This window comes from Urocitellus parryii, chromosome 4 (assembly GCF_045843805.1).
Source record: "Urocitellus parryii isolate mUroPar1 chromosome 4, mUroPar1.hap1, whole genome shotgun sequence".
Classification (NCBI taxonomy): domain Eukaryota; kingdom Metazoa; phylum Chordata; class Mammalia; order Rodentia; family Sciuridae; genus Urocitellus; species Urocitellus parryii.
Window position 1 is genome coordinate 176,845,165 of NC_135534.1, and position 24,427 is coordinate 176,869,591.

Here is a 24,427-nt window from a genome sequence, read left to right on the forward strand (position 1 = left end):
CAGAGCTTTGGGGATCACCCTCCTCCCCATGAGATAGCTGCATCAACCTAGAAATTTCCACATATTCTTTTGTTGTTGTTGTTACTGGAGGTTGAACCAGGTACATATTTCCATGGAACTACACCCCAGTTCTTTTTATTTTTTCTTTTGAGACAAGGTCTCACTAAGTTGCAATTCTCCTGCCTCAGCCTCCTGAGTCAATGAGATTATAGGTGTGTGCCACTATGCCCAGCCTACACAGAGATTCTTTTTTTTTGGGGGGGGTACTGGGGATTGAACTCAGGGGTACTTAGCCACTGAGCTTCATCCCCAGTTCTATTTTGTATTTTATTTAGAGACACGACCTCACTGAGCTGCTTAGTGCTTTGCTGTTGCTGGCTTTGAATTCGCCATCCTCCTGTCTGAGCCTCCTGAGCTGCTGGGATTATAGGCATGTGCCATCTACACAGAGATTCTTAAGGTCTCAATGTGCATAAGAAATTAAAGAATAAAAATCCTTTTCATTCCTCAGTTTATTTGTTTTCCCACATGGCCCTTCAGGAATTGGGGGGACACGGGGATGAGAAAAAATGATAAGCAAATCAAGTGATAAGCAAATCAACACAGCTAATATCAACATGAGACAGAGAGAATTAAGCACTATTGCAGCTTATAGAGCTCCAGAGTAAAGAGAATATTTGAGGCAGATTTGGTAGGACTTCCCATAGAAGTAGATCTTTAATCATGGCTCTTGACTATCTGCCTATGAATCACCTAGGGCTTGTTCCTAGCACCACTTCAGGCCTCCAGAATCTTGATCTCTAGAGTAGAAGCAATTATGTGTGTTTTTAACAAGCTGTCTATAGATTGTGTTAGCCACCCGCCATCCATACCTCGATGCAGCATCCTTAACATATGACTCTCCTCCTTAGCTTCAACCCTTTCAGTAATGTGGCCTTTGCTGCGTCAGGCAAAGAGCAGTTATCTCAAAGAAGACCTGGGATCAAGTTGGAAGTGAACTTGAGCAAGTCCATTAACCACTCTGGGCCTCAGTTTTCTTACATAAATTGAGGATTTTGATACCACCCCAAAGGCTTATTGTGATGATTAAAAGAGCTCTTGTAGTGTGTGTGAGGTCCTGGGGTCCATCTCCAGCACCCATGCTGGGTGGGAGGAGGGTGGTGACCTAATGTACATCTGTTGGTAACTGATGCCTTTTGATTATTTCCAGTTTTTCCTCCAGGCACTTGATGAGATTTTGGTCTCTTGTCACTCTTGAAGGTGGGCAGGGCCATATGCCTAGAATTAGCTAATGTCTACCCGCCCTACCACTGATTGAACCCAGGGGCACTTACCCACTTACTCACATACCCAGCCCTTCTGGTGTTTTGAGATAAGGCTGCCTCAACCTCCCAAGTCCCCAGGATTATAGGCATGCGCCACTGAGCCTGGCTAGCAAATGGGTTTTTAGAAGAGATGAGTGTTACTTCTGGGTTACAGCATTTAAGATCCTCCAGAGCTCATTCGCATTCAGCTCTGGTTCTGCAACTGGCAATATATGATGACTACCCAGGTAACCTGAATCCTTGAGTGATTGAGGTATGGAAAACAGACCTTCATTTTGAGTTAAGGCATTAAGAACTTGGGTAGTATCCAGGTACGGTGGCACCCACCGATAATCCCAGCAACCTGGGCGGCTGAAGCAGAAATATCTCAAGTTCAACACTAGCCCCAGCAACTTTAGAAAGGCTCTAAGCAACTTCATGAGATCCTGTCTAAAAAAAAAAAAAAAGGCTGGGGATGTACCTCAGTGGTAAAGCACCCCTGGGTTCAATCCCCAGTTTCAGGGAGGGAGAGAGGGAGAGAAGGAGAGAGGGAGAGAAGGAGTAGGGGGAGGAGAGAAAGAGAAAAAAAAAACAACTTGACAATTTGTTACTATAGCACTATAGCATAACTTAATTATACCTTACTGATGGAGCACATGGAACTGTAAAGGGTACTATTATAGAGCCCCTGGACACCTTGTGATGGCCCATTCTATGGCTATTCCACAGTGACTTCAGTATTCTTTCCCAAACTGAGCCAGAGTCTAGCTCTCAATTACTTCCCTAGTTGATCTCAGTTCTGTCCCCTTGGAACACTGAGGTTCTCCCCTCTTACTCATTTCACGTGGGTAAAAGCCTTGAATGCCAGGCTCAGAGCTGGTACTCTATTATCGATTTCTCAGGAGGTGATCAGAGATACCTTTTAAGGCAGTCCATCCAGGAGAGATATGTTAGGTGGAAGAATAAAGGCAGAAACTCACAATTTTGCAAATGTTAAATGATAAATTTCTTTCCTCAAGATGACATGGAGGTATCTCAGAAATTCTGGACAAACCTCAATGTTTAAAACAACACAATTCACAATAGCTAAATTATGGATGGAATCAACCTAGATGCCCATCAACAGGTGAATGGATTAAGAAATAGTGGTGTGTGTGTGTGTGTGTGTGTGTGTGTGTGTGTATACATACATACATACAATGGAGTTCTACTCAGCCATAAAAAAGAATGAAATTTTGGTATTTGCTGGTAAATGGAGAATATCATGCTAAGTGAAATTAGCCAAACCCAGAAACTTAAAGGTCGAATATTTTCTTTCACATGTGGAAGCTAGAATAAAAATAAAGGAAAGGGGGAGGGAAGGGTAACATAAAGATCCCCATCAAATACAAATTAACAGATGAGCAAAAGGAAGTTTAGTAAAGGAAGGAGAATGGGAGAGGGGAGGGAGGACAGAAGGGAAAAGGGGGGGATCATGAACTGAAATCAATTTCCATGCATGTATGAATTTGTGGGGATGAACCCTAGTACTATGTATAACCATAAAGCTCTAATAATAACAATAATAACAAAGGGATTCTGGGCAAGGGTACCTGCTATGATTTGAGTGTGTCCCTGGGAATTCAGGTGTTGGAAATTTAATCTCCAAAGTCGTTTTAATGATATTTGGAGGTTGGGCCTTGGGAAGTAATCACAATTAGATGAGGTCATGAAAGTAGGGCCCTATGATGGTCTTAGTGGCTTAATAAGGAATAGAGACCCAAGCTAGCACAGTGCGGTCTCATCATGTGATGCCTTCACCAAGTTATGATGCAGAAAGAAGGCCCTCACCAGAGGCAGAGCAGATGCAAATACAGGCTCTTGTTTGTTTGTTTGTTTGTTTGTTTTTTAAAGATCAGGTCTTCAATATCAAGTGGGGAAATAGAAGAAGCCATCAAAAGACTACCAACCAAGAAAAGCCCAGGACCGGATGGATATACAGCAAAGTTTTACAAGAACTTTAAAGAAGAACTAATACCAATACTCTACAATCTATTTCAGGAGATAGAAAAAGAGGGAGAACTTCCAAATTCATTCTATGAGGCCAATATCACCCTGATTCCCAAACCAGATAAAGACACCTCAAAGAAAGAAAACTACAGACCAATATCCCTAAAGAATTTAGATGCAAAAATCCTCAATAAATTCTGGCAAATCGGACACAAAAACCTATCAAAAGGATGGTGCACCATGATCAAGTAGGATTCATCCCTGGGATGCAAGGCTGGTTCAATATACGGAAATCAATAAACGTTATTCACCACATCAATAGACTTAAAGATAAGGGGCTGTGGATGTGGCTCAAGCGGTAGCGTGCTCGCCTAGCATGCGCGCGGCCCGGGTTCGATCCTCAGCAGCACCACATACCAACAAAGATGTTGTGTCTGCCGAGAACTAAGAAAAAATGAATAAATGTTAAAATTCTCTCTCTCTCTCTCTCTCTCTCTGTCCCTCTCACTCTCTAAAAAAAAAAAAAATAGACTTAAAGAACCATATGATCATCTCGATAGTCGCAGAAAAAGCATTCGACAAAGTACAGCATCCCTTTATGTTCAAAACACTAGAAAAACTAGGGATAACAGGAACTTACCTCAACATTGTAAAAGCTATATATGCTAAGCCTCAGGCTAGCATCATTCTAAATGGAGAAAAACTGAAGGCATTCCCTCTAAAATCTGGAACAAGACAGGATGCCCTCTCTCACCACTTCTATTCAATATAGTTCTCGAAATACTGGCCAGAGCAATTAGACAGACAAAAGAAATTAAAGGCATTAAGATAGGAAAAGAAGAACTTAAATTATCACTATTTGTGGATGATATGATCCTATACCTAGAAGACACAAAAGGGTCTACAAAGAAACTACTAGAGCTAATAAATGAATTCAGCAAAGTGGCAGGATATAAAATCAACACGCATAAATCAAAGGCATACCTGTATATCAGCGACAAATCTTCTGAACTGGAAATGAGGAAAACCACCCCATTCATAATATCCTAAAAAAAAAAATAAAATAAAATACTTGGGAATCAACCTAACAAAAGAGGTGAAAGATTTATACAATGAAAACTACAGAACCCTAAAGAAAGAAATAGAAGAAGATATTAGAAGATGGAAAAATATACCCTGTTCATGGATAGGCAGAACTAACATCATCAAAATGGCAATATTACCAAAAGTTCTCTATAGATTCAATGCAATGCCAATCAAAATCCCAAAGGCATTTCTTGTAGAAATAGATAAAGCAATCATGAAATTCATATGGAAAAATAAAAAACCCAGAATAGCAAAAGCAATTCTAAGCAGGAAGTGTGAATCAGGAGGTATAGCGATACCAGACTTCAAACTGTACTACAAAGCAATAGTAACAAAAACAGCATGGTACTGGTACCAAAACAGGCGGGTGGACCAATGGTATAGAATAGAGGACACAGAAACCAATCCACAAAATTACAACTATCTTATATTTGATAAAGGGGCTAAAAGCATGCAATGGAGGAAGGATAGCATCTTCAACAAATGGTGTTGGGGAAACTGGAAATCCATATGCAACAAAATGAAACTGAATCCCTTTCTCTCACCATGCACAAAAGTTAACTCAAAATGGATCAAGGAGCTTGATATCAAATCAGAGACTCTGCGTCTGATAGAAGAAAAAGTTGGCTCCTATCTACATATTGTGGGGTCGGGCTCCAAATTCCTTAATAGGACACCCAAAGCACAAGAGTTAAAAACAAGAATCAACAAATGGGACTTACTCAAACTAAAAAGTTTTTTCTCAGCAAGAGAAACAATAAGAAAGGTAAATAGGGAGCCTACATCCTGGGAACAAATCTTTACTCCTCACACTTCAGATAGAGCCCTAATAACCAGAGTATACAAAGAACTCAAAAAATTAAGCAATAAGAAAACAAATAACCCAATCAAAAAATGGGCCAAGTCCCTGAACAGACACTTCTCAGAGGAGGGTATACAATCAAACAACAAGTATATGAAAAAATGCTCACCATCTCTAGCAGTAAGAGAAATGCAAATCAAAACCACCCTAAGATACCATCTCACTCCAGTAAGATTGGCAGCCATTATGAAGTCAAACAACAACAAGTGCTGGCGAGGATGTGGGGAAAAGGGTACATTTGTACACTGCTGGTGGGACTGCAAATTGGTGCGGCCAATTTGGAAAGCAGTATGGAGATTCCTGGGAAAGCTGGGAATGGAACCACCATTTTGACCCAGCTATTGCCCCTCTTGGACTATTCCCTGAAGACCTTAAAAGAGTGTACTATAGGGATACTGCTACATCGATGTTCATAGCAGCACAATTCACAATAGCTAGACTGTGGAACCAACTTAGATGTCCTTCAATAGATGAGTGGATTAAAAATGTGGCATTTATACACAATGGAGTATTACTCAGCACTAAAACATGACAAAATCATGGAATTTGCAGGGAAATGGATGGCATTAGAGCAGATTATGCTAAGTGAAGCTAGCCAATCCCTAAAAAACAAATGTCAAATGTCAAATGTCTTCTTTGATATAAGGAGAGCAACTAAAAACAGAGCAGGGAGGAAGAGCATGAGAAAAAGATTAACATTAAACAGGGACGAGAGGTGGGAGGGAAAGGGAGAGAGAGAAGGGAAATTGCATGGAAATGGAAGGAGACCCTCATTGTTATACAAAATTACGTATAAGAGGATGTGAGGGGAAAGGGAAAAAAATCAAGGGAGAGAAATGAATTACAGTAGATGGGGTAGACAGAGAAGATGGGAGGGGAGAGGAGGGGGGATAGTAGAGGATAGGAAAGATAGCAGAATACAACAGTCACTAGTATAGCAATATGTAAAAACATGGATGTATAACTGATGTGATTCTGCAATCTGTATACGGGGTAAAAATGGGAGTTCATAACCCATTTGAATCTAATGTATGAAATATGATATGCCAAGAGCTTTGTAATGTTTTGAACAACCAATAAAAAAAAATAATAAAGATCAGGTCTTGCTATACAAGCTGGCTTCAAATCCCTGGGCTCAGTATGTCCTCCTTCCTTGGCCTCCCAAGTAGGTAGGACTATAGTTATGCTCTTAGACTTCCTGCATTCTGTAACCATAAGCTAAATAAACCTGTATGTTTGAATTTTATGGTATTGGGGACTGAACCTACGAGTGCTCGACCACTGAGTTACATCCCCAGATTTTAAATTTCCCCACTCCTCTGCCAGACAGGGTCTCACTAAGTTTTCCAGGCTCACCTCAAACTTGAAGTCCTCCTGCCTCAACCTCCCAAGTTGCTGGGCTTACAGGCATGTGCCACAATGCCTGTCGGAACCTGTATTCTTTGTAATACCTGGTCTCGAATATTTTGTTATAGCAATAAAAAACAGACTAAGACAGCATCTGACACAGAAACTCCTGGGGCTTCAGGGTTCTTGGGGGCCCAAGAAGCCCACTGCAGTAGGAAGCAAATGGGCTACAGCAGGCCTCTCAGGGAAAGGAGGACACCCAGCAGGTTTGTTTCTATCCTTCAGATTTGCCTTCCTCTAAATAAGTCCCTGTCCCTAACTCCAAGGCTCTGAATCTAGAATGAAGCCAATAATTCTCCCCTTAGGACCCCCTGTGAGCTCAGATGCGGATTTCCTTTCTCAAATGCCACACTGCCTGTTGCTCCATTTGGCTTTATTTACTGTCTTACACCAACCCATGGGGATCCACGCAGCAACAGGGTTTCCATAACCAGGTAACACTTTTTAAAAATGTACTCTTCAAGTTTTGCCCTTCCTACCTGCCATCGGGGCCTCCAGTGTAGAATTAAAGAGTAACGAACATCCCCCAGGACCTGCGCACCCGGAGTGTGCTGCCTGAGAAGAAACTGGAAAAACACTGTCTGGGAAGTAGGGAGCAGGTCCTGCGGTGCGCCCCAAACACTTCCATTTTCTTACGTTCCCAAGAGTGTGGGCTCAGGGTGTCTATCTGACTCCCTCATAATGTCCCCTGTAACTGGAGGAATCCACATGCTCCAGGCCACCTGGTGTCCCCAGTCTCAGGAGGAGAGGCAAAGACCCGCTCTGGGGAGATGAGTCTCATAAGATTTGGCTCTCAACAAGCTTTCTCTCCTGCTTCCTAGTCCTGTAACTTGAGGCAAGTCTTTGAACTTCACAGGGTTGATTGACTTCCTCACCTCTCTGAGGCTAAAGATGGCTGCCAAGCCACACCTCATGCAGATTTTGAAAAATTCTAAAGAAAACAATCATTTATTCAACAAGTATTCATTGTCTACGCGCCAGGCACTGTTCCAAGTCCTGAAAAGCTGTAAACAAGAAAAGGACCCTACCATCCGAGGCAGACAACAAATTAAACAAATATTAATGTAAATACTATGAAGTAGGGGCTAAGGGGTACATGTGCGTGTAGGGGCTATTTTAGATAGGGTTGTCAAGGAAGGTCTCTGGGGGAGAGACATTTGAATAGAGATCTGGAGGACATTTCAAACATAACTTAAGAGAAGATTACTAGTGACAAAATAGAAGAGGTCTCCTGACCAAGTCCTTGGCTAGTTCAATGTCTAACGGGTGCATGACGGAAAAGGACTCACGAAGGGGATAGTGCAGATGAACACCCTTGGAAAACTACAGACCTCTGTATGGAAGGCACTGGAATGAGAGCTTTGCCTTGTCTGGTTTTGCTGTCTGCACTTCCACTGCTTCTGAGAAAGGTATGCTCTCTGGGCTGTTTAGTTTGCTGATCATCATGATGGGTGGGTAGTTGGGGTCAGGAACCGAGGTGTCTGTTCCTGAAGAACCTGTAGATGAAGCAGTGTGGTGAAAAGGGCCACCAGGGGAAACCTAGGTGTTAACAGAGGTTGGAAGGGAACTATGGTACAGTCAAGTTGCCTAATGTGAAGCCCTTTCTTTGGCTCCTTCACAAAACTGCCAGTAACATCTTTGCAGCTCACTAATGCTTTTGTATGAGTGGATTTGTGGGGTGGATGAAGGGGACGTGAGGAAACACCCAGTTACCCCACTGGAATCAACTATGTGAACAGTGAAAGGGCACGTGCAGACCCACGTTGGCCAGCTGGTGTGGGGCCTGAACACCATGAGGAAATTCACTGTGGTGAATTAAACACCTTCTCTGCTCTTAAGGAGCTCATGATTTTAGGTATGTTTTTCTTTATTTATTACCTGTCTCCCTGAAGTAAAATGTAAGCTCCTTTAAGGGCAGAAGCTTTTACTATTGTTTTATATTATGACTGGCCCACAGTAGGTGCTCAATACTGAATAAATGAATGATTATGCTGTTATCTGATACCTCAACACCACTCTCTCTGTCCCCTTCACTGCCACATAGATCCCTGTGGAATAAAAAAAAAAAAAAAAAGTAAATAAAGCCCAAGTATGTATTCAACACTGGCTGTGTGTAAGACCACACTGAAGGCACCATGAGGGGTCAGTAGGGAAACAGATCAAAGGTCTGGCTCCCAAGTCTAGTAATGACAAAGATATATCCACCAACCCCCGCCCCCCACAAAAAAAAATGCATAACAAAACCAAAATGAAACACAGTACAAGGGGAAAAGCCCTTAGTGCCACAAGAAAAGGGAAAGCCCAATGGGTGCAGTGGAGCATGCCTGTAATCCCAGCAGCAGAGGAGGCTGAGGCAGGAGGATGGCAAGTTCAAAGCTAGCCTCATCAACATAGTGAGGCTCTGAGCAACTCAACAAGACCCTATCTCAAAATAAATATTAAAAAGGGCGGGGGATATCTCTCAATAGTTCAGCACACCTGGGTTCAATTCCTGATAACCTCCCCACCCAGCAAAAAAAAGAAAAATTTAGTGATCCCAAGTTCAAAGCCAGTCTCAGTCAGTGAGATCCTATCTCAAAATAAAAGGGCTAGGGATGTGACTCAGTGGTTAAGTGCCTCTGGGTTCAATCCCCAGTACAAATAGATAAATAAAAACAGTTGGGGATGTAGCTCAATGGGAGAGCACTTGCCTAGCATGCATAGCGCTTGGTTCAACCCCCTAGGGGTGGCGGGGGTCGGGGGAATAAAAATGTGACTTCCAGCCAGGGAAATCAGCCAATAATAATAGAATGTAACAAAAAACAGCAGCAGTCACAATTGACTAAGCACCACTGTTTAAAAGGCACCATCTTGAATGCCTTTCATACATAATTTCATTTCATTCTCTCAACACCTCTTCAAAACCATGCAACTCAAAATGTGTTCCCATGAGCTAGGTATTTATTAGAAATTGCAAATCTTGGGCACCACCTCACACCTACTAAGTCAGCACTGGCATTTTAACAAGATCACCAGGGAACTTGTATGCACCATAAGCTTGAGAAGCACTGATTGAAAGTAGTTATTGTTTCATTTCACAGATGAAGGAACTAAGCCTGAGAGAACTTAATGCCTTTCCTCAAATCACTCTACTGGAAAGAGAGGATTGGAGCCATTGAAGCCAGGCTCATCCAAGGTCTTTGTTTTTAACCAAGCTTCACGGATGAGTCGGCATCTGAGCTAGACCCTGAGATATGGGTAGGACTAGGATATCCAGAGAATGGAGGGCAGGCAGAGGAGATGACAGCATCAGCAAAAGCCCTGAGTGGGGAGCCTCCAGCCAGGCTTAGGACATGGTTCTTAGTTCAGTCTGGCTGCAGCTCCAGGAGTCTGCAGTGATAGCAAAAATGATCAGTTTGGGGCTGGGGATATAGCTTAGTTGGTAGAGTGCTTGCACAATGCCCTGGGTTCAATCTCCAACACCACAAAAGAACAAGCAAATAAAGAGTGGTCAGTTGGTTCACACAGACACCCCTACCAAAGGGTATGGGAGCTGCTAGTTAATTGGGTGGGCAATGGAAGCTGCCTTGAGTGCCTGTACAAAAGGCTCTATCCCTCCTGCTGAAATGACTTGGACAGGAGGGGCTTAATGGGCTTCACATTCTAGTTTGGGTTCTGCCTCTGCTTCACTGGCTAATCTTGAGGGTAGGTGACTGACCTCTGTGTTCTTGTACCATAATTATTATAATAATAAAAAAATCAGAGTTGGCAATCTCAGTACAAAAATGGTGGGAGCTTAGGTTTTAATAAAAAAAAAAAAAAAAAAAAGGGATGGGGGATGATCCAGGGAAGCTCAGAACTCTATTTAGTACCAAAAAGTGTGTGTTGGGAGGTGGGTGGAGGGGTTACCCAATATTGTGAGGCATACAAAGTACCAGTGTAAGTACAAACTGTATTAATTGAACAACTGTAATAGATTAATGGTTTAAAATCTTAAAATCAAAGTAGATTTGTCTACTTTTGTGGATTTGGGTTTGAAACTGTTCTTAAGGACTAGAGAGTAAAATATGAACCACAAAAGCCCTGCACTTCTCCACCTACACACACTGTTGGAAATGAGACAAAACTGAAAACTTTGGAGGTGATGAACATTTCAGCTGGGCTTTTCACTGTTTCTTCAAACCTCAGGTCTCTACGCCCTGTGAAATAACCAGCTGTTTCTCATTTTCAGCTTTGACATTTGATGCCATTACCCAGAATGCTGTGTTCTGATGTGAGGGAGGTGTTTTCTGAGGGGTGTGAAGCCACAGGACCTTCTTCCCCTATTTCAGCTCACTGCCTATGCACCATGATTCTCCTAGGAAGAAGCATGGGGCAGGGAATCCTAAGACTGTGTTTTAGTCCTGATTCTCACATAAATTCTATGGGCAACCCTGAGGGGCCAGCAAAAGGTGTTTTAAGGGCTTACTAAATGGCAGGTACTCTCAAGAGCACTTCCAACAACTCAGAATGCAGGGGTAGTCTTATCCCTGGCTTCCAGGAGTACCTCAAATTTTACTGAGCTGCTAAGCAGCACAGGTGGGTTCCTAACAGGAATGGAGTCCAAAGCCTCTCCACCACATCCCAGGTCCTATCTTGCAGTGCTGGGGTCATTAATTTGTGAAACAATAGTATAGGGCCTATTAGCCTTACTATCCCAGATATGTACACCAGTAGACCATCAAATAGAAATGACATTTCCTGCAATTAACAGGCACTTGAGTATTGTACAATGTCTGAGTTGGACCGACAGTTCTCTGTTAGGAAGCCTTGCCCCAAGATTTAGGACCTCAAGCCAGAATCCATGAATCCAGGGCACCCCCACCTGGCAAGTGGACCCAAACCAACCTATACATTATGGTTGCTTCCCTCTGGCCTATCTCCAGGCAGTCTGATGGTCTGAGAAGGGATCTATCTAATTGGGGTCCCATTCCCACCATCTCCTGCTCCTCTCCAGACACAATCTACTTCCCAGCCACTTCTCTTTAATCACTCTCAGCTTGAGGCAATTCCACACCAAGTGATGGCTAATTTACTGTGACATTACACATTCAGTGGAGTCAGACCAGCTCTATCTCTGCTTCCTCATCTATAAAAATGGGGGTAATACTACCTTAGGGAGTTGTTAGGAGGATGAAAGGAGAGAATGGCTAGAACGCAGTTAACACTGTGCCTGACGCTTGGTAAACACACAACAAATGGTGATGGACTCCCTCTCTCCTATGACTCCTTCCTTTCCCTAAATCCATTTCTCTTTCTCTCTCTTCATCACATTTTTGGGAGGGGTGGAGGGTGTTACCACAGAATGAACCCAGAAGCACTTAATCATTGAGCCACATCCCCAGCCCTTTTTGAAATTTTGAGACAGGGTCTCACTAAGTTGCTTAGGGCCTAAGTTGCTGAGACTGGCTTTGAACTTGTGATCCTCTTGCCTCAGCCTCCCGAGTTGTTAGGATTACAGGCTCTACCATCATACCTGGCTTCTACATCACATTTTTTAAAAAAATTTATGTTTTAGTTATAGGTGGACACAATATCTTTATTTTTTTATGTGGTGCTGAGGAGCGAACCCAGTGCCTCATGCATGCTAGGTGAACACTCTACCTCTTGAGCCACAACCCCAGCTCCTCTGCATCACATTTTGAACCAATCCTCTCTACACCCTAGGGGGAAAAATAAGTTATACCCATCAGTTAAGTCAGAGTTTTCTGTTGTGAGGTATGGAATGAAGAGATCCAAAGAGAGTGACGCTCACTGCTGGCCTACAGGCAGCCGCTCAACTACCTGGCCAGCCAATGGCTGTCCAGACCCCACTGTTATAACCAAGGCAACAAGGTTCATAGCTCCCAATCATCCAATGGCAAAGAGAAGATGTTCTGCAGAAGAGGATATTGGAACAGCATTGGAAGCAAAAAAAAAATTAACCTAGGTGAGCAATGCCCCCCAAGTTTTGAACATCTGTTCTAGGCAGTCTTTTTACTGAAAGTGCAAATAAGGTAGCGCTTATTGTAAGGGTGTTTGTGGTCTACTAAGGATTACAGGAGCTTATGGAAATGGAAGACAAGGACCCTGGGAGGGCTGGGTCTCTCAGAGTCAAAATGAAAAGTCTGGATCCACAGCAGCTCCAAGACCCTCAGTAGCTCAAGTCCGTGGGGCTTTACTCATCTCATGCCTCAGCCACTCTGCCTGGGCCTGCTCCAGTCTCTTTACCTGGACTCGATGCAAACTTTTCTCCACCTCATCACCATCATCTTGCAAGGACTCCTCAAAGGCCCCTTCTCTATCTCACCATCTCTCTACCATTTCAACTTGTCTGTCAGTAGTCCCCAATTCAAATTTCTGAGAGACAGCATGCATCTCTTTTTCCTCACTGGTCACATCACAAGTCCCTGGTGATCCTGTGAACTGGGGCTATTCGTGCCTCTGATGTCTATCTCTGGTCCAGGAAGTTTTGATTAGAGGGTGGAGATGGAGCACAAGTTTATGGGAGAAAACATGGTTACCCGTATATGAACAGGAGTCATGAATGTACACGTTTCACTTGGAAAGAACTGTGAGGACAGCAAGCACCGGGGCTGACATGTTGACTACATCCACATGCCAGACAGCCCTACACCAGCCCTCCCTCACCTCTGCTGCTACAGACAACCAAGATGTCCCACCTGACAATGCCCAAGTGCTCAGTGGCTGGTGGTCAAAGGAACTGTCAGACCAGACTCCTCCTGTCTCCTTCCTTCCCTGTCAGTGACCTCTTCCCCTTTTTTCTTATACAGATTGAGTTCATTCCAATTGCAACCTCCAACCCTCTTCCTTCTGTCACTTCCCAGCCATTCATTACTCAGTGTAGTAGATGTGGTAGGTATAACTTTTTTCTGTCCAGCACACTTTGTTTTTCTTAGAGGAACTCTGCTCCCAGTCCATGTAGTCCTAATGGAGCTGTCATTGGCTATGCCTCAGTCCTCTACTACACAAGATGATACCTGACCCAAAACAGACAATTGGAATATCCATCCCCCTTGCCAGGAATGGGGGCAACTCAGGATAGATCATCTGAGGAATGCGGCCAAATATAAACAAGCAAGGTTGAGGGATTAAGAAGGAGAGATTTTCTTTTTAAAGTTCAGATAGTCTAAGCTGATCGCGTGCAACCAGTTCCCACAAATACCTACTTCTCTCAAGTAAATTCTTTGTTCTCTCCCCTTTTTTCTTTGTAGGTCCCTAAATGACTCTAATCAAAGCTGATACACTACATTTGCAACTAGTCTACTATTAGGTGTGAAGGGGATAAATGAAATTCAAGTTTCTAAGGTCCCTGCACAGTCCCCCCAAACAGTAAGGATATCACATCTAACTTTAATCTATCAACTTTGGTTAAATTAAAATTTCTGGGGTAACTAAAGAAGAGAAAGTTTATAACATCCAAAACAGGAGAAGTAAAAACACAAAAAAACAAAATGATTTTAAAAAAACCAAAAGAAAGCAAGCTAAAACAAAATGGAGGGGCGGCATGACAAATTATATATAGAGAACATAAAACAAGGAGGCAGACTTAAACCCAAACACAACAGTGGTGATATTAAATGAAAACAGACTAACCATTCCAGTTAAAAGACAAAGAGTCAGCCTATAAAAAAAAACAAAACAAACCTGCTGGGCATGGTGGTACATGGCTATAATCCCAGTGACTCCAGGGGCTGAAGGAGGAGAATCACAAGTTTGAGGTCAGCCTCAGCAACTTAGCAAGCCCTAAGCAACTTAGCAAGACCTTGTCTAAAATAAATAAATAAATAGATAGATAGATAGATAGATAGATAGATAGATAAGATGTAGCTCAGTTCTAGTGCACCCCTGAGTTCAATTCCTAGGACCTGCCCCCACCCCTGAAAAAAAAAAAAGTATGTGAGAGCCAATCTTAAAACATGGATACATAAAAGTTGAAACTAAAAAAACAGTAAAAATATAACTCATCCAGATCAACTAAGAAGGTGACATAGATCTACTATCAGATGAAATAGAATATAAGGCAAACAAAAAAAAAAAAAAGAAAAATCTACTAGGATAAAAAAGGGCAGCTTCCTAAGGATAAAAGGTTAACTCACCAGGAAGATATAACAATTTTACAATTATATGCACTTGATAATATGGGCTCAAAGGCATAAAGCAAAAAAAAAAAAGGTGAAATAAATTCATAATCATGGTTGGATATTTTAACACAACTCTATAATCTCATAGAGGCAAAAAATAAGAACAAAGACCTGAATGTGACTGATAAACTTGATAACAATGGCTTTATATAGAACAATGAATCCAATAACTGTAGGATGCACATTACTTTTAACCACACCTGGAACATTTATTAAAAAAAAAAAACAACTAATCATAAATATAGCCTTAACTAGGATTTCGAAAAAAATTAAAATTATATAGAACAAGTTCACTGACCACAATCAATTAACCAAAGATAACCAGAAGATACTCATAAGTTTGGAAATTAAGAAATGCATTTCTTAGATACCTATGGCTCAAAGGAGAAATCACGATGTGTGTGAAAGAAGCTCATTCACATACACCACAGAAAATGTCTATGGATATTCCTGGCAGTCAGAGACTGTAAGCAATCCGTGTCCATCCATCATAAAATGAATAAACACACTGTGACCTATTCATACCATCAAACACTATCAGCAATGAAAGTCAGTCAGGCTGCCACGTGGATGGATGCCACAAGCAAGAATCTGAGCGAAAGAAGTAGAACAAAATGCAAACAGTATGCTTCCACACATATGAAGTTAAAGTAGTAAAACTAAACTACACTGCTTAGGGATGTAAATATGGAGAAGTAAACTATTTAGAAAAGCAAAGGGATGGTTACCATAAAAGTGGAGATAGTGGTTTCTTCTAGGGGAAGAGGTTATGATTTGGAAGGAAGGACTTCGTATGTACTGGCAACATCCAGTTCTTGAGGTGGGGGTGGTTACACTGTATTTCCCTTATAAACCTTTGTGGGGTTTTTTTTCCTGTATGCATATTTGTTATTTTTCATACTAAAAAAAGTTCATAATAAAGATAACGGAATATATTGATCATTGTTTGATTCTTAGAAAACAGAGAACTATTGAAAAGACTTCCTTTTTTCTTCAATCACATAACCAGCTTTTTATTTTTTCCTTTTTGAGACAAGGCGGGGTGATGGATTTTTCCATGTCGCTTAGATTAGTCTCAAAACTCCTGGGCCCAAGGGATCCTCGTAAGTAGCTCAGACTATAGGTGTGTGCCACTGCCCCGGCCCTGGCCAAAATCCTTCATTTAAAAATTAAAACCTTGCCTCCCAAACCTCTAAGATATATGTCAAGTAAATTTTCAGTCCTGTATATTTTCATTGTCTAATCTCTTAGGAGTGTAGGCAGAGACAGTCTCCAGAGAACAGAAGTGTGTTGTCAAGGGTCACCTGAGGGTCCCTCCTACATGTGAAAAAGTAAGATTGAGTAGGTACCCAAAGTCCTAGAGTGGACATCTTGTTGAAGGCTGCCATTCCTGAGAATCCTTGGTTAATTAAAATGCTGAAGAGAAGTGGAACTAATTTACTAAAAGGACTTGGGTTAAATTTAGGAAAAGAAAAAAAAAGTTATTGAGCCCTTAAGCTCTGATAAAAGATTTGAAAATAGGATATCTTGGATGGTCTCGGCTGACTCCAGGAGACCAGGGAAACCCAGCCTGGTGACAGCACAAGGCCCAGCATATGGTGCTGTTGCCAAGAGCCTAGCCCAGAGACACTGCCTGCATCCCAATTGGCTACATTCAGCCACCCGCCTGCAAAAGAAATAGGAGAGAGAAAAATGAATAGTGAATTTTATACAATTTGGTTGAACTGAGGGAGAGGAGCAGCTAGACTATTTCTTTGCAGGTCTCACAGAAGCAGTTATAATTTATAGAAACAAAACCCAGGTGATATACATTGGAGGATTTAGTTGGCCTAGGTTAGACAGAGTGGGGGTAGGAAGCTGGAGATCTTGGGTTCTTTGGCACCTGTCAGGATGTGGAGGTTGCAGCCCTCCCAGCCTCCATGGCTGGAGGATGCCGTTCCCAATTTCAGATGGGAGGGACGGTGGCTCCCAACTTCAGTCCGTTTCAGTGCTTTGGAGAAAATGGCTAAGAACGTGAGCATAAACTGGGGGAAAAAGAAAAAAAAAAAAAAAGCTCTAACTTGGGAATCCAAGCATGGGATACTGCTGGCAGGGTTCTGGACCAAAAAGGGTGTCAAGCCACAATGACCGCACATCCACACATCTTTGGACCAGGCAGGACAGCTCCTCAATAGTGACACCATATAGCTGTGTCAGAAATAACAAAGTAGGTACACCAGTCAGACACTGTTCTCTCTTCTGGACAGTGATGGTTAAGACTAACCCCTATAGACTGCATAAGCCTCCAGAGGGCTTAGAATTCTCACCACTGAGGGCATTAGAGGACTTGGGAAACTACTTGGGGGAAAAAAAAACAACTCTGTGACTGCATTAGAACCCAACTTGTGAAATGAGACACACTGGTTAAACATTTAAATTAATAGACAAAATCTTAATGTCTCTCTTTATCCTACCTTTATGTATACAATATCCAACATTTCAGATGAGTGGGAAACTAATCATTAAGCTAACAGAGGGTAATAAGGGAAATGAACAGGCATCTCAAACAAAGCCCATGAAGGTGACTCAAGAGAAGGTTCATTCATTAAGGCAAATTGAAAGAACAAAATGCTTGTTGTACCATCTATTGTTCCTGTGTGACTGAGGCCCATAAAAAAGAACTAGTTTCTTTGACATTTCCTTTGAAAAGCGTTTGATGTCTTCTTGGTTGCCCGGGCCACTATCCCTTCTGCCTCAGAGAGCTCTTGCTGGCTTCCATGTACATTTTTATCAGAGACCTGCTGATCTGCCTCTTGATGTGGCAATGTCCTCAGTTTACCCAACTCTCCCTCCATCAATTATGAGGTCCCCAAGGCCAGGGTCTCTCTCTATTTTTATCTGTTCTTATTCCCACTTCTCTTGGCCCTGCCACCAGTGTGCATGTTTGTTGAAGAAAAGAATGAAAAAAAGGAAGAAAAGGAGGAGGAAAAAAAGGGAGAAAGGAGCGTATGTCTGTATTGCAACTGAAAAGCAACAAAAATCCAAGACAAATCCTGGGTGAACTGGTTGAGGACTTGACCAAGCATTGCTTAATAGCTACTTGTGCTATCATAAAAATACAATTCCCCTGATAACCATGGAAACCAGAATGAAGGCATTATGGTGAGGGTTGCTCTTTTCAGAAATTTAACAACAATAAGAGGCCTGAAACCAGAAAGACAAAGAAGTCCAAGTGTTCCAGACCAGAAGGAAATCCTTTCCTAAAAGCTCTGACAAAGCAGCTTTTTCTCCAGTCTCTAAAATCTCACCAGGCTTCCACAAGGGCTGTGGAACAGCAAGGGATCATGAAACAATTCAGGCCTCTTATGTACTGCTGTCCCTTGGGGCCAGCTGCTATGAGGCAAGCTCACTGGGAGCCGGAACTTATTGTTATTATAAAACGTATTGCTTGTAATGTTTATGTTATTATAAAACATACATATCCTCAAACTAACATAGCTAGTTATGGAAAAAGCCCCAAGGGGACAGAGACCATGTTTGTTTCATTCACAACTCTAACTCCGGTTCCTGGTGGGTGTACAAACACACAGTAGGGACTCTGTAACTATTTGTAGAATAAAGCAAAAATTATGTTAGAACATAGGGAAAGCACAGTGCCTGGTAAGATGTACATCCTCTCCACCACCCAGTGCCAACACTCTGTTGAGTCCTGAGCAAAATCAAAGTCCTGTCCTCATTCCAGGTCCAGTTTCTCTGTTTGCAAAAGGAGACAGCTGGATTACATGGTTCTCCAGGCAGCTTCCAGTTCTGACAGTCAATCACTGTACTGTGCTTTTTTTGGTGGCAGCACATGCCTGGCACTTTTCTCTCCCCCACCCTCCCAAAGGGAATCTGATACCCATCTGCTCAAGTAAATTAATGTTCCTATCCTGCCTGACTCATTTGGTAGGAACAACAGGTTCACATGCCATTGTAAAACAGAAGGCAAAGGGGGCCCAGAATGACAGAAGGGGAAAGGATTCTACAAACCAAAATGGCACTGTATTAGGACCACATATAAGTGTGATTATTCTACTAAACCTTACTACTTCAACAATGCTAATATTAACAGCACTATGTAATGAGCTTTCTGTGCCCAACGCCTCGCTAAGTCCTTTATATTTAATCCTCACAGCAACCTATGAGAAAGGACTATTATTTTCTGCTTTTAACAGATAAGGTTTCACTCTAGCCCAAGGTCACACGGCTACTAAGTAGAAGAATTAGGACTTGAACCCTGGGCTGAACGCCTCCGGAGTTCTGGCTCTTCAAATGGCTTTCCCATCTCTTCTTCACTCAAGTCCCATGAGGGAGGCAGGGCAAGGGTTACCCCTCTTCCTTAAAAGAGAGAGACTTTCCACTAGTACAAAACGCAGAAGACCCAGTGGGTACCCCGCCCCAGACTTGCTGGTGTTCCTAGGTGCAGCTTCTTTCCATCCCGAGAAGCACGGTTCCTGTTGGACTTAACACACTCGCAAAGCCCCATGGCTGGAGGCAACCGCGGAGTTACTGGCTCCCAGCAGGGTGGTTTTACAAGAGAACAACAAGACTCCTCCAGCAGAGGTTCCAGGTGGCTTTAGAGCACCCCCTCACCAGGAGCCAGGCCCCTCATTCCAAAGCCCCACCACTCGCTCAGCCTCTGCCAGGACCGAACGGCGCCTGCTTCGCGGGTCGCCTGGTGAAGCGCCCGCTGTTCCCGGGAGGCAGCCTCGAGGCACCCCTGCCCTCCCCCGGCAGTTCCAGATCTGGGAGTGGGTCACTCTGGGCCCGCGTCGGCCGCCGCTTACCTCGCAAGGAGTCCTGGGGCCGCGGTCGCGGTGCTCTGGAAGCAGCCCCCGCCGCCGAGCCGCAGCGCAGCCGGAGGACTGCAGCGCGCGCCAGGGGCGGGCGGACTGGCGCCCTCGAGCCCCGCCTGGGGCCGACAGCTGCCGGCGGCTCGTGCGGGCCGCCGCGTCACGTGACGCGCGGGACTGGGGCTGCCGGGAGCGGCGGCTGGCCCCGGGTTGGGCTCGCGACCACTGCTGCGGGGAGGAATTTCTGCCGGCAGGGGGCCGGGAGAGATGTGAAGGGGCGGACTGGGCTTCGGGTGCTGCAAAGCGAGCTTGGGGAAGGACGCTGCAGACTTACATTGCGTGGCCCCAGAAGGGGTAGAAAATAGAATCGGTGGGCGGAAACTGCAAGGAGGCGTGCTTGGGGGGTCAATACAAAGAAGCTTCTTCCAAGCACCCGAGTTATCTAACAGTGTAATGGGCTATTTCAGGAAGTGGTGTTTTCTTTGTGGACGTACACTTAGGGGCTGAACGACCCTGACCACTAGCTGAGGGCCAAATGATCACTGGGTGTATATATTAAATTAGTTATATGTAAAGGGCTTAGCATAAAGCATTCCACATAGTAAATGCTGTGTAACAGTGTTAGTCGCTTCTACTGCTGATTGTTATTATGGGCACAGAAGTGAACAAAACTGTTATGGCTCCTATTCTGAAATTCTCTGGGGTAGAAGAGGCAGCAATCAAGTACCATTTAAATAACATGTTTAGCTGGGGGCGGTGGTGCACACCTGTAATCCCAGCGGCTTGGGAGGCTGAGGCAGGAGGGTCGCAAGTTCAAAGTCAGCCTCAGAAACTTGGTGAGGCCCTAAGCAACTTAGGGAGACCCTGTCTCTAAATAAAATCTAAAACGGGGCTGGGGATGTGGCTCACTGGTTAAGTTTTCCTGGGTTCAATCTGTGTCTGTGGTACCCACCCCGTCCCAATCAACACATGTTTAAAATTATGGCAAATGAATAGAAGGAACTCTAATTTAAAACTGATGATTGAAACAAACTGAAACTAGGAGCCACCCCCCGCCCCCCAATCTGAAATTGGGAGTGACTTCCACAAGTTAAGAATGGAGGCTGGGAGAGCTGCAAACCCCCACTATGCAGGTGCTAACACAGGAGGACAACTAAATCCTCAATGTTTATCACCTTTTTTGAGGGGGATATTGAATTCAGGGGCACCCAACCACTGAGCCACATCCCCAGCCCTGTTTTGTATTTTATTTAAAGACAGGGTCTTACTGAATTGCTTGGTGCCTCAGCCTCTGCAACCACTGGTATTACAGGCGTGCGCCACCGTGCCGGGCTCCTATCACCTGTTTTTTGTTTCTATAAAATTATAACTGTGGGGCTGGAGGTCGGGAGAAGCAATCCAGCTGCCCCTGCCCCCCAGTTTGATCAAACTGCATAAAGTTCACTATTCATTTTTCCATCTTTTGTCTGTCGCTTAAGTAGGCAGGAGGCTGAATCCAGTCAGCCGGACCAGGCAGGGTCTCTGAGATAGGCTGTTGGTAACAAAATCAAGGGTGGTTGTGGAAGACCTCTCAGATGAAGGTGAAGTTAGCCAAATTTAAAGACAGGCAAGGAAGGCCTGGGTGAAAGCTCTTCGGCCAGGGTAGATGGAGAAAAGATTGCTCCTTTGGGAAATGTAAATGTCCAGTTTGTCTTAAGTTTTTTGAGTTATGGGGACAAGAGTGTGAGTGAGGTCAGAGAGGCAGATACTGACCAGATCATGCAGTCCTTAGTAGGATCTGATAAAAACTTTAAAATTCTATGTAAAAGGAATCCACTGAAAGGGTGGAGGATGTGGGTGATCTGATACTTTTAAAAATAGTATGGCAGCATTATGTGGAGAAAAGACAATAATTTTAGAGTGGAAGGGAAATTGGTTACTAAGACTTGGACTGGAGTAATGGTAATGGGAGTGCAGAGACATGGGTTGGGGATACATTATTTGAGGTAGTCAAACTTGGCTTGATGTGGAAAACTAGAGGGATTCCCAGTCTTCTAGTTAAATCTAGTAACTGCACCCACAGAGGTGCTATTTATTGAAATAGGAACTATTGTAAGGGGTGTATTTGGAGGTGGGGGAAGATCAAGAACTCAAATTTGGACTGTTAAATTTAAGATGCCTATGTATCATCAAATGGTGATTAAAGAAGCAACTGGACTCAGACCTCTAGATTTTAGAAAATATCAGTTACAGAAACCTTACCTACCAAGAATATTAAGAAACTGCTATACCAGATTAAGGTTTAAAACAGCTGACCCCGTGGGCCCACTGACCTGTCAGTCCCTGATTCTATATTATTATGTATTCTTTTAAATTGTATTCCAGCTACTACTACTATATGATGAATTTGGTAGGGCTTTGAAAGAGGCCTAAGTTACCTAAAATGTAGCTGGTTTTTGTTTTGTTTAGTGATGCTGGCAGTCGGACCCAGGGTCTTCCTTATGTGTGCTAGGCAAGTGCTTTAACACTGAGCTACACTTCAGCCCCTCGCTGCTCTTTTATAAATGGAAAAACAAAACACTATACCTGAAGACGATGATTTTTAAAAGTAAAGATGAAGCTGTACATAAAGCAGCCAGATAAAGAGAGACTACACTTAGGTCAGGTCAGATCAGAAACTCATACTACAATAAACTTGATGATTTATCTTATTATTGATGACTGGCAAAACATCACATTTAATCCTTTGAAGTGTCCCATTATATGAAATTGATAATCTACACAAGATTGTCAATAAGGAATTAAAATCATGAGTTGCTGGTGTGCCAGTCAACATTGCTTTGACATCTTTATAAAATAGCCAAGCTCCTAACAATCTCCCTTCTACTTTCATGATGCACACCCCACTGTTGTGTATAATTAATATACATCAGTAAAATAAACTATAAAATAACTAAGAATTTCAAAGGAGCATAATAGCAGCTTTCTACTAGGGCATGCTGTCTGGCTTCTCCATTAGTGTTGCAAATATTAAATGCCACATAGGAATTTTTGTTGTTGTTGTTGCACTGGAGATGGAAGCCATGACAGTCTACCATGGAGCTACATCCCTAGTCTTTTTTGAGACAGGGTTTCAGTAAATTGCTTAGAGCCTTGCTAAATTGCTAAGGCTGGCCTTGAACTTGTGATCCTCCTTCCTCAGTCTTCTAAGTAACTGGGATTACAGGCATGCACCACTATGCCCAGCGCTGTATGAGAGATTTGATTTTTTAAATATAAGTATTTAAATGTAAGAACATAATTTGCAAACTACAGTTGACTCCTCCCTTCTTTCTGCCCTCATCTGTCCTGTGCATGCCTCCATCTTGCTTCCTGTTGATTTTTCTCCTTCATTAAACTAGAGTAGATCTGTTTTTCTTTGTATTCTGGCAGGTAATTGGTGTACACTGTCAAATGAAGAAGGGAACATAGGTATCTCCTCAGTCATGTGAACTTTTAGAAAGATTAGACTCAGGCAGTGATTTATCCAGGGTCAACACAGTGGGTGTCTGTCATCCTTTTTGGCTGCCCTTCAGGGATCTGAACTTCCTTCCTACAGTTTGGGAGTTCCCCACTTATGAGCAGGGCATGCCTTTCACTATGGAAGTGGAAATTCCAGATATTATGTTTTCCCTTTGCTTTTCCATGTGATTCCAATGCTACAAGTTAAATATTCCCCAGATTGAACTGAGATCCAGAGACACAACAAAGTCTCTGAAATAATTCTCTGGTGACCATGACAAGTGCAGCAAGTTCTTTAGAGTGACACTTGCTGGTCAGGAATCTGTGCCTGTACCCTTGGCAAAGTAAGTGGTGGCACCTAATGCTCAGTAGGGATGGTGTGCTGACCACACCAGGTCTGTGATCAAATGGCAAAGGTGATGTTCTAGTGGCCTGATTCTCTAGGCTTCCTTGTGATGCTTAACTCTATTATCCTTTTAATTTTTTTTCCCTTAAAGCTGCCAAAATTGGATTTTAATGCTTGCAACTGAAAAATCTGACTCATACAGTCATATAATAAAAGCTGATAACCTAGGAATCTGAACTCCTAATTGTAGTGTTTTTTCCCTACAGACAGACCTCCACTTTCCAACAACCTACAATTTTTACATTTATTGATGTCCCTAAATCACTGTTTACTAAATTCACACTTTCATATGTAAGCTGATGAATGAACATTTCCATTGCCTGCATGGTGAGGTAGCTTACCAGTGGAACATTCAGTTTCAAGTGCAGCAGAATCTTTGTCTGTGTATCTGCTTATGTAATTACTCCTCCCTCCCCCATTTTTGGCCTGTATAGACAAGTGGAAAATGGAAATATTATTAATGTGACTGAGAAAAAGATGAAAACTATTATACATGTTTAAAGTCAATCTTTAGCCTTACTAGAATGATCACTGGACTAAAATCAGCTGTTTTTAAAAAAATATTTTATTAGTTGTTGATGGACCTTTATTTATTTATATGTGATGCTGAGAATCAAACCAAGTACCTCACACATGCTAGGTAAGCGCTCTACCACTGAGCCACAACCCCAGCCCCTAAAATCAACTGTTTTTATTGTTGTTTTTGTTTTGTGATCCTGGAGTACTCTAGGCAAGGGCTTTACCACTGAGGAGCTACACTCCCAGCCCCAGCTGTTTCATTTCTGAAGGAAACAAATTGTTAAGAATATGTTTTCCAACTCTGAAAATATTTCATCAGATGCTGTTTTTAAAAGATAAAAACAAATGAGTTTATGTTTTGATGTCTCCGTAACAATTTTATTCAACTTTTCTTAAGTGTG

The 24,427-nt window shown here is 42.8% G+C and overlaps 1 protein-coding gene across 2 annotated transcripts in view; it reads right to left on the minus strand.

The window, feature by feature from the left end:
* Fbxo10 (F-box protein 10) overlaps positions 1–19,750 on the minus strand; it is a 57,146-nt gene extending 37,396 nt beyond the window's left edge. Inside the window, exons 1-2 of one of the 2 annotated variants that reach the window (XM_077797065.1) lie at positions 19,616–19,750; positions 4,278–4,339 (exon numbers count right to left, since the gene is read on the minus strand). The gene's annotated coding sequence lies outside the window, so the exon portion shown is untranslated. The remainder of the gene's footprint in view (positions 1–4,277; positions 4,340–19,615) is intronic. The other variant, XM_026414801.2, reaches the window with a different exon arrangement.
* Between the last annotated feature and the right edge of the window lie 4,677 nt (positions 19,751–24,427).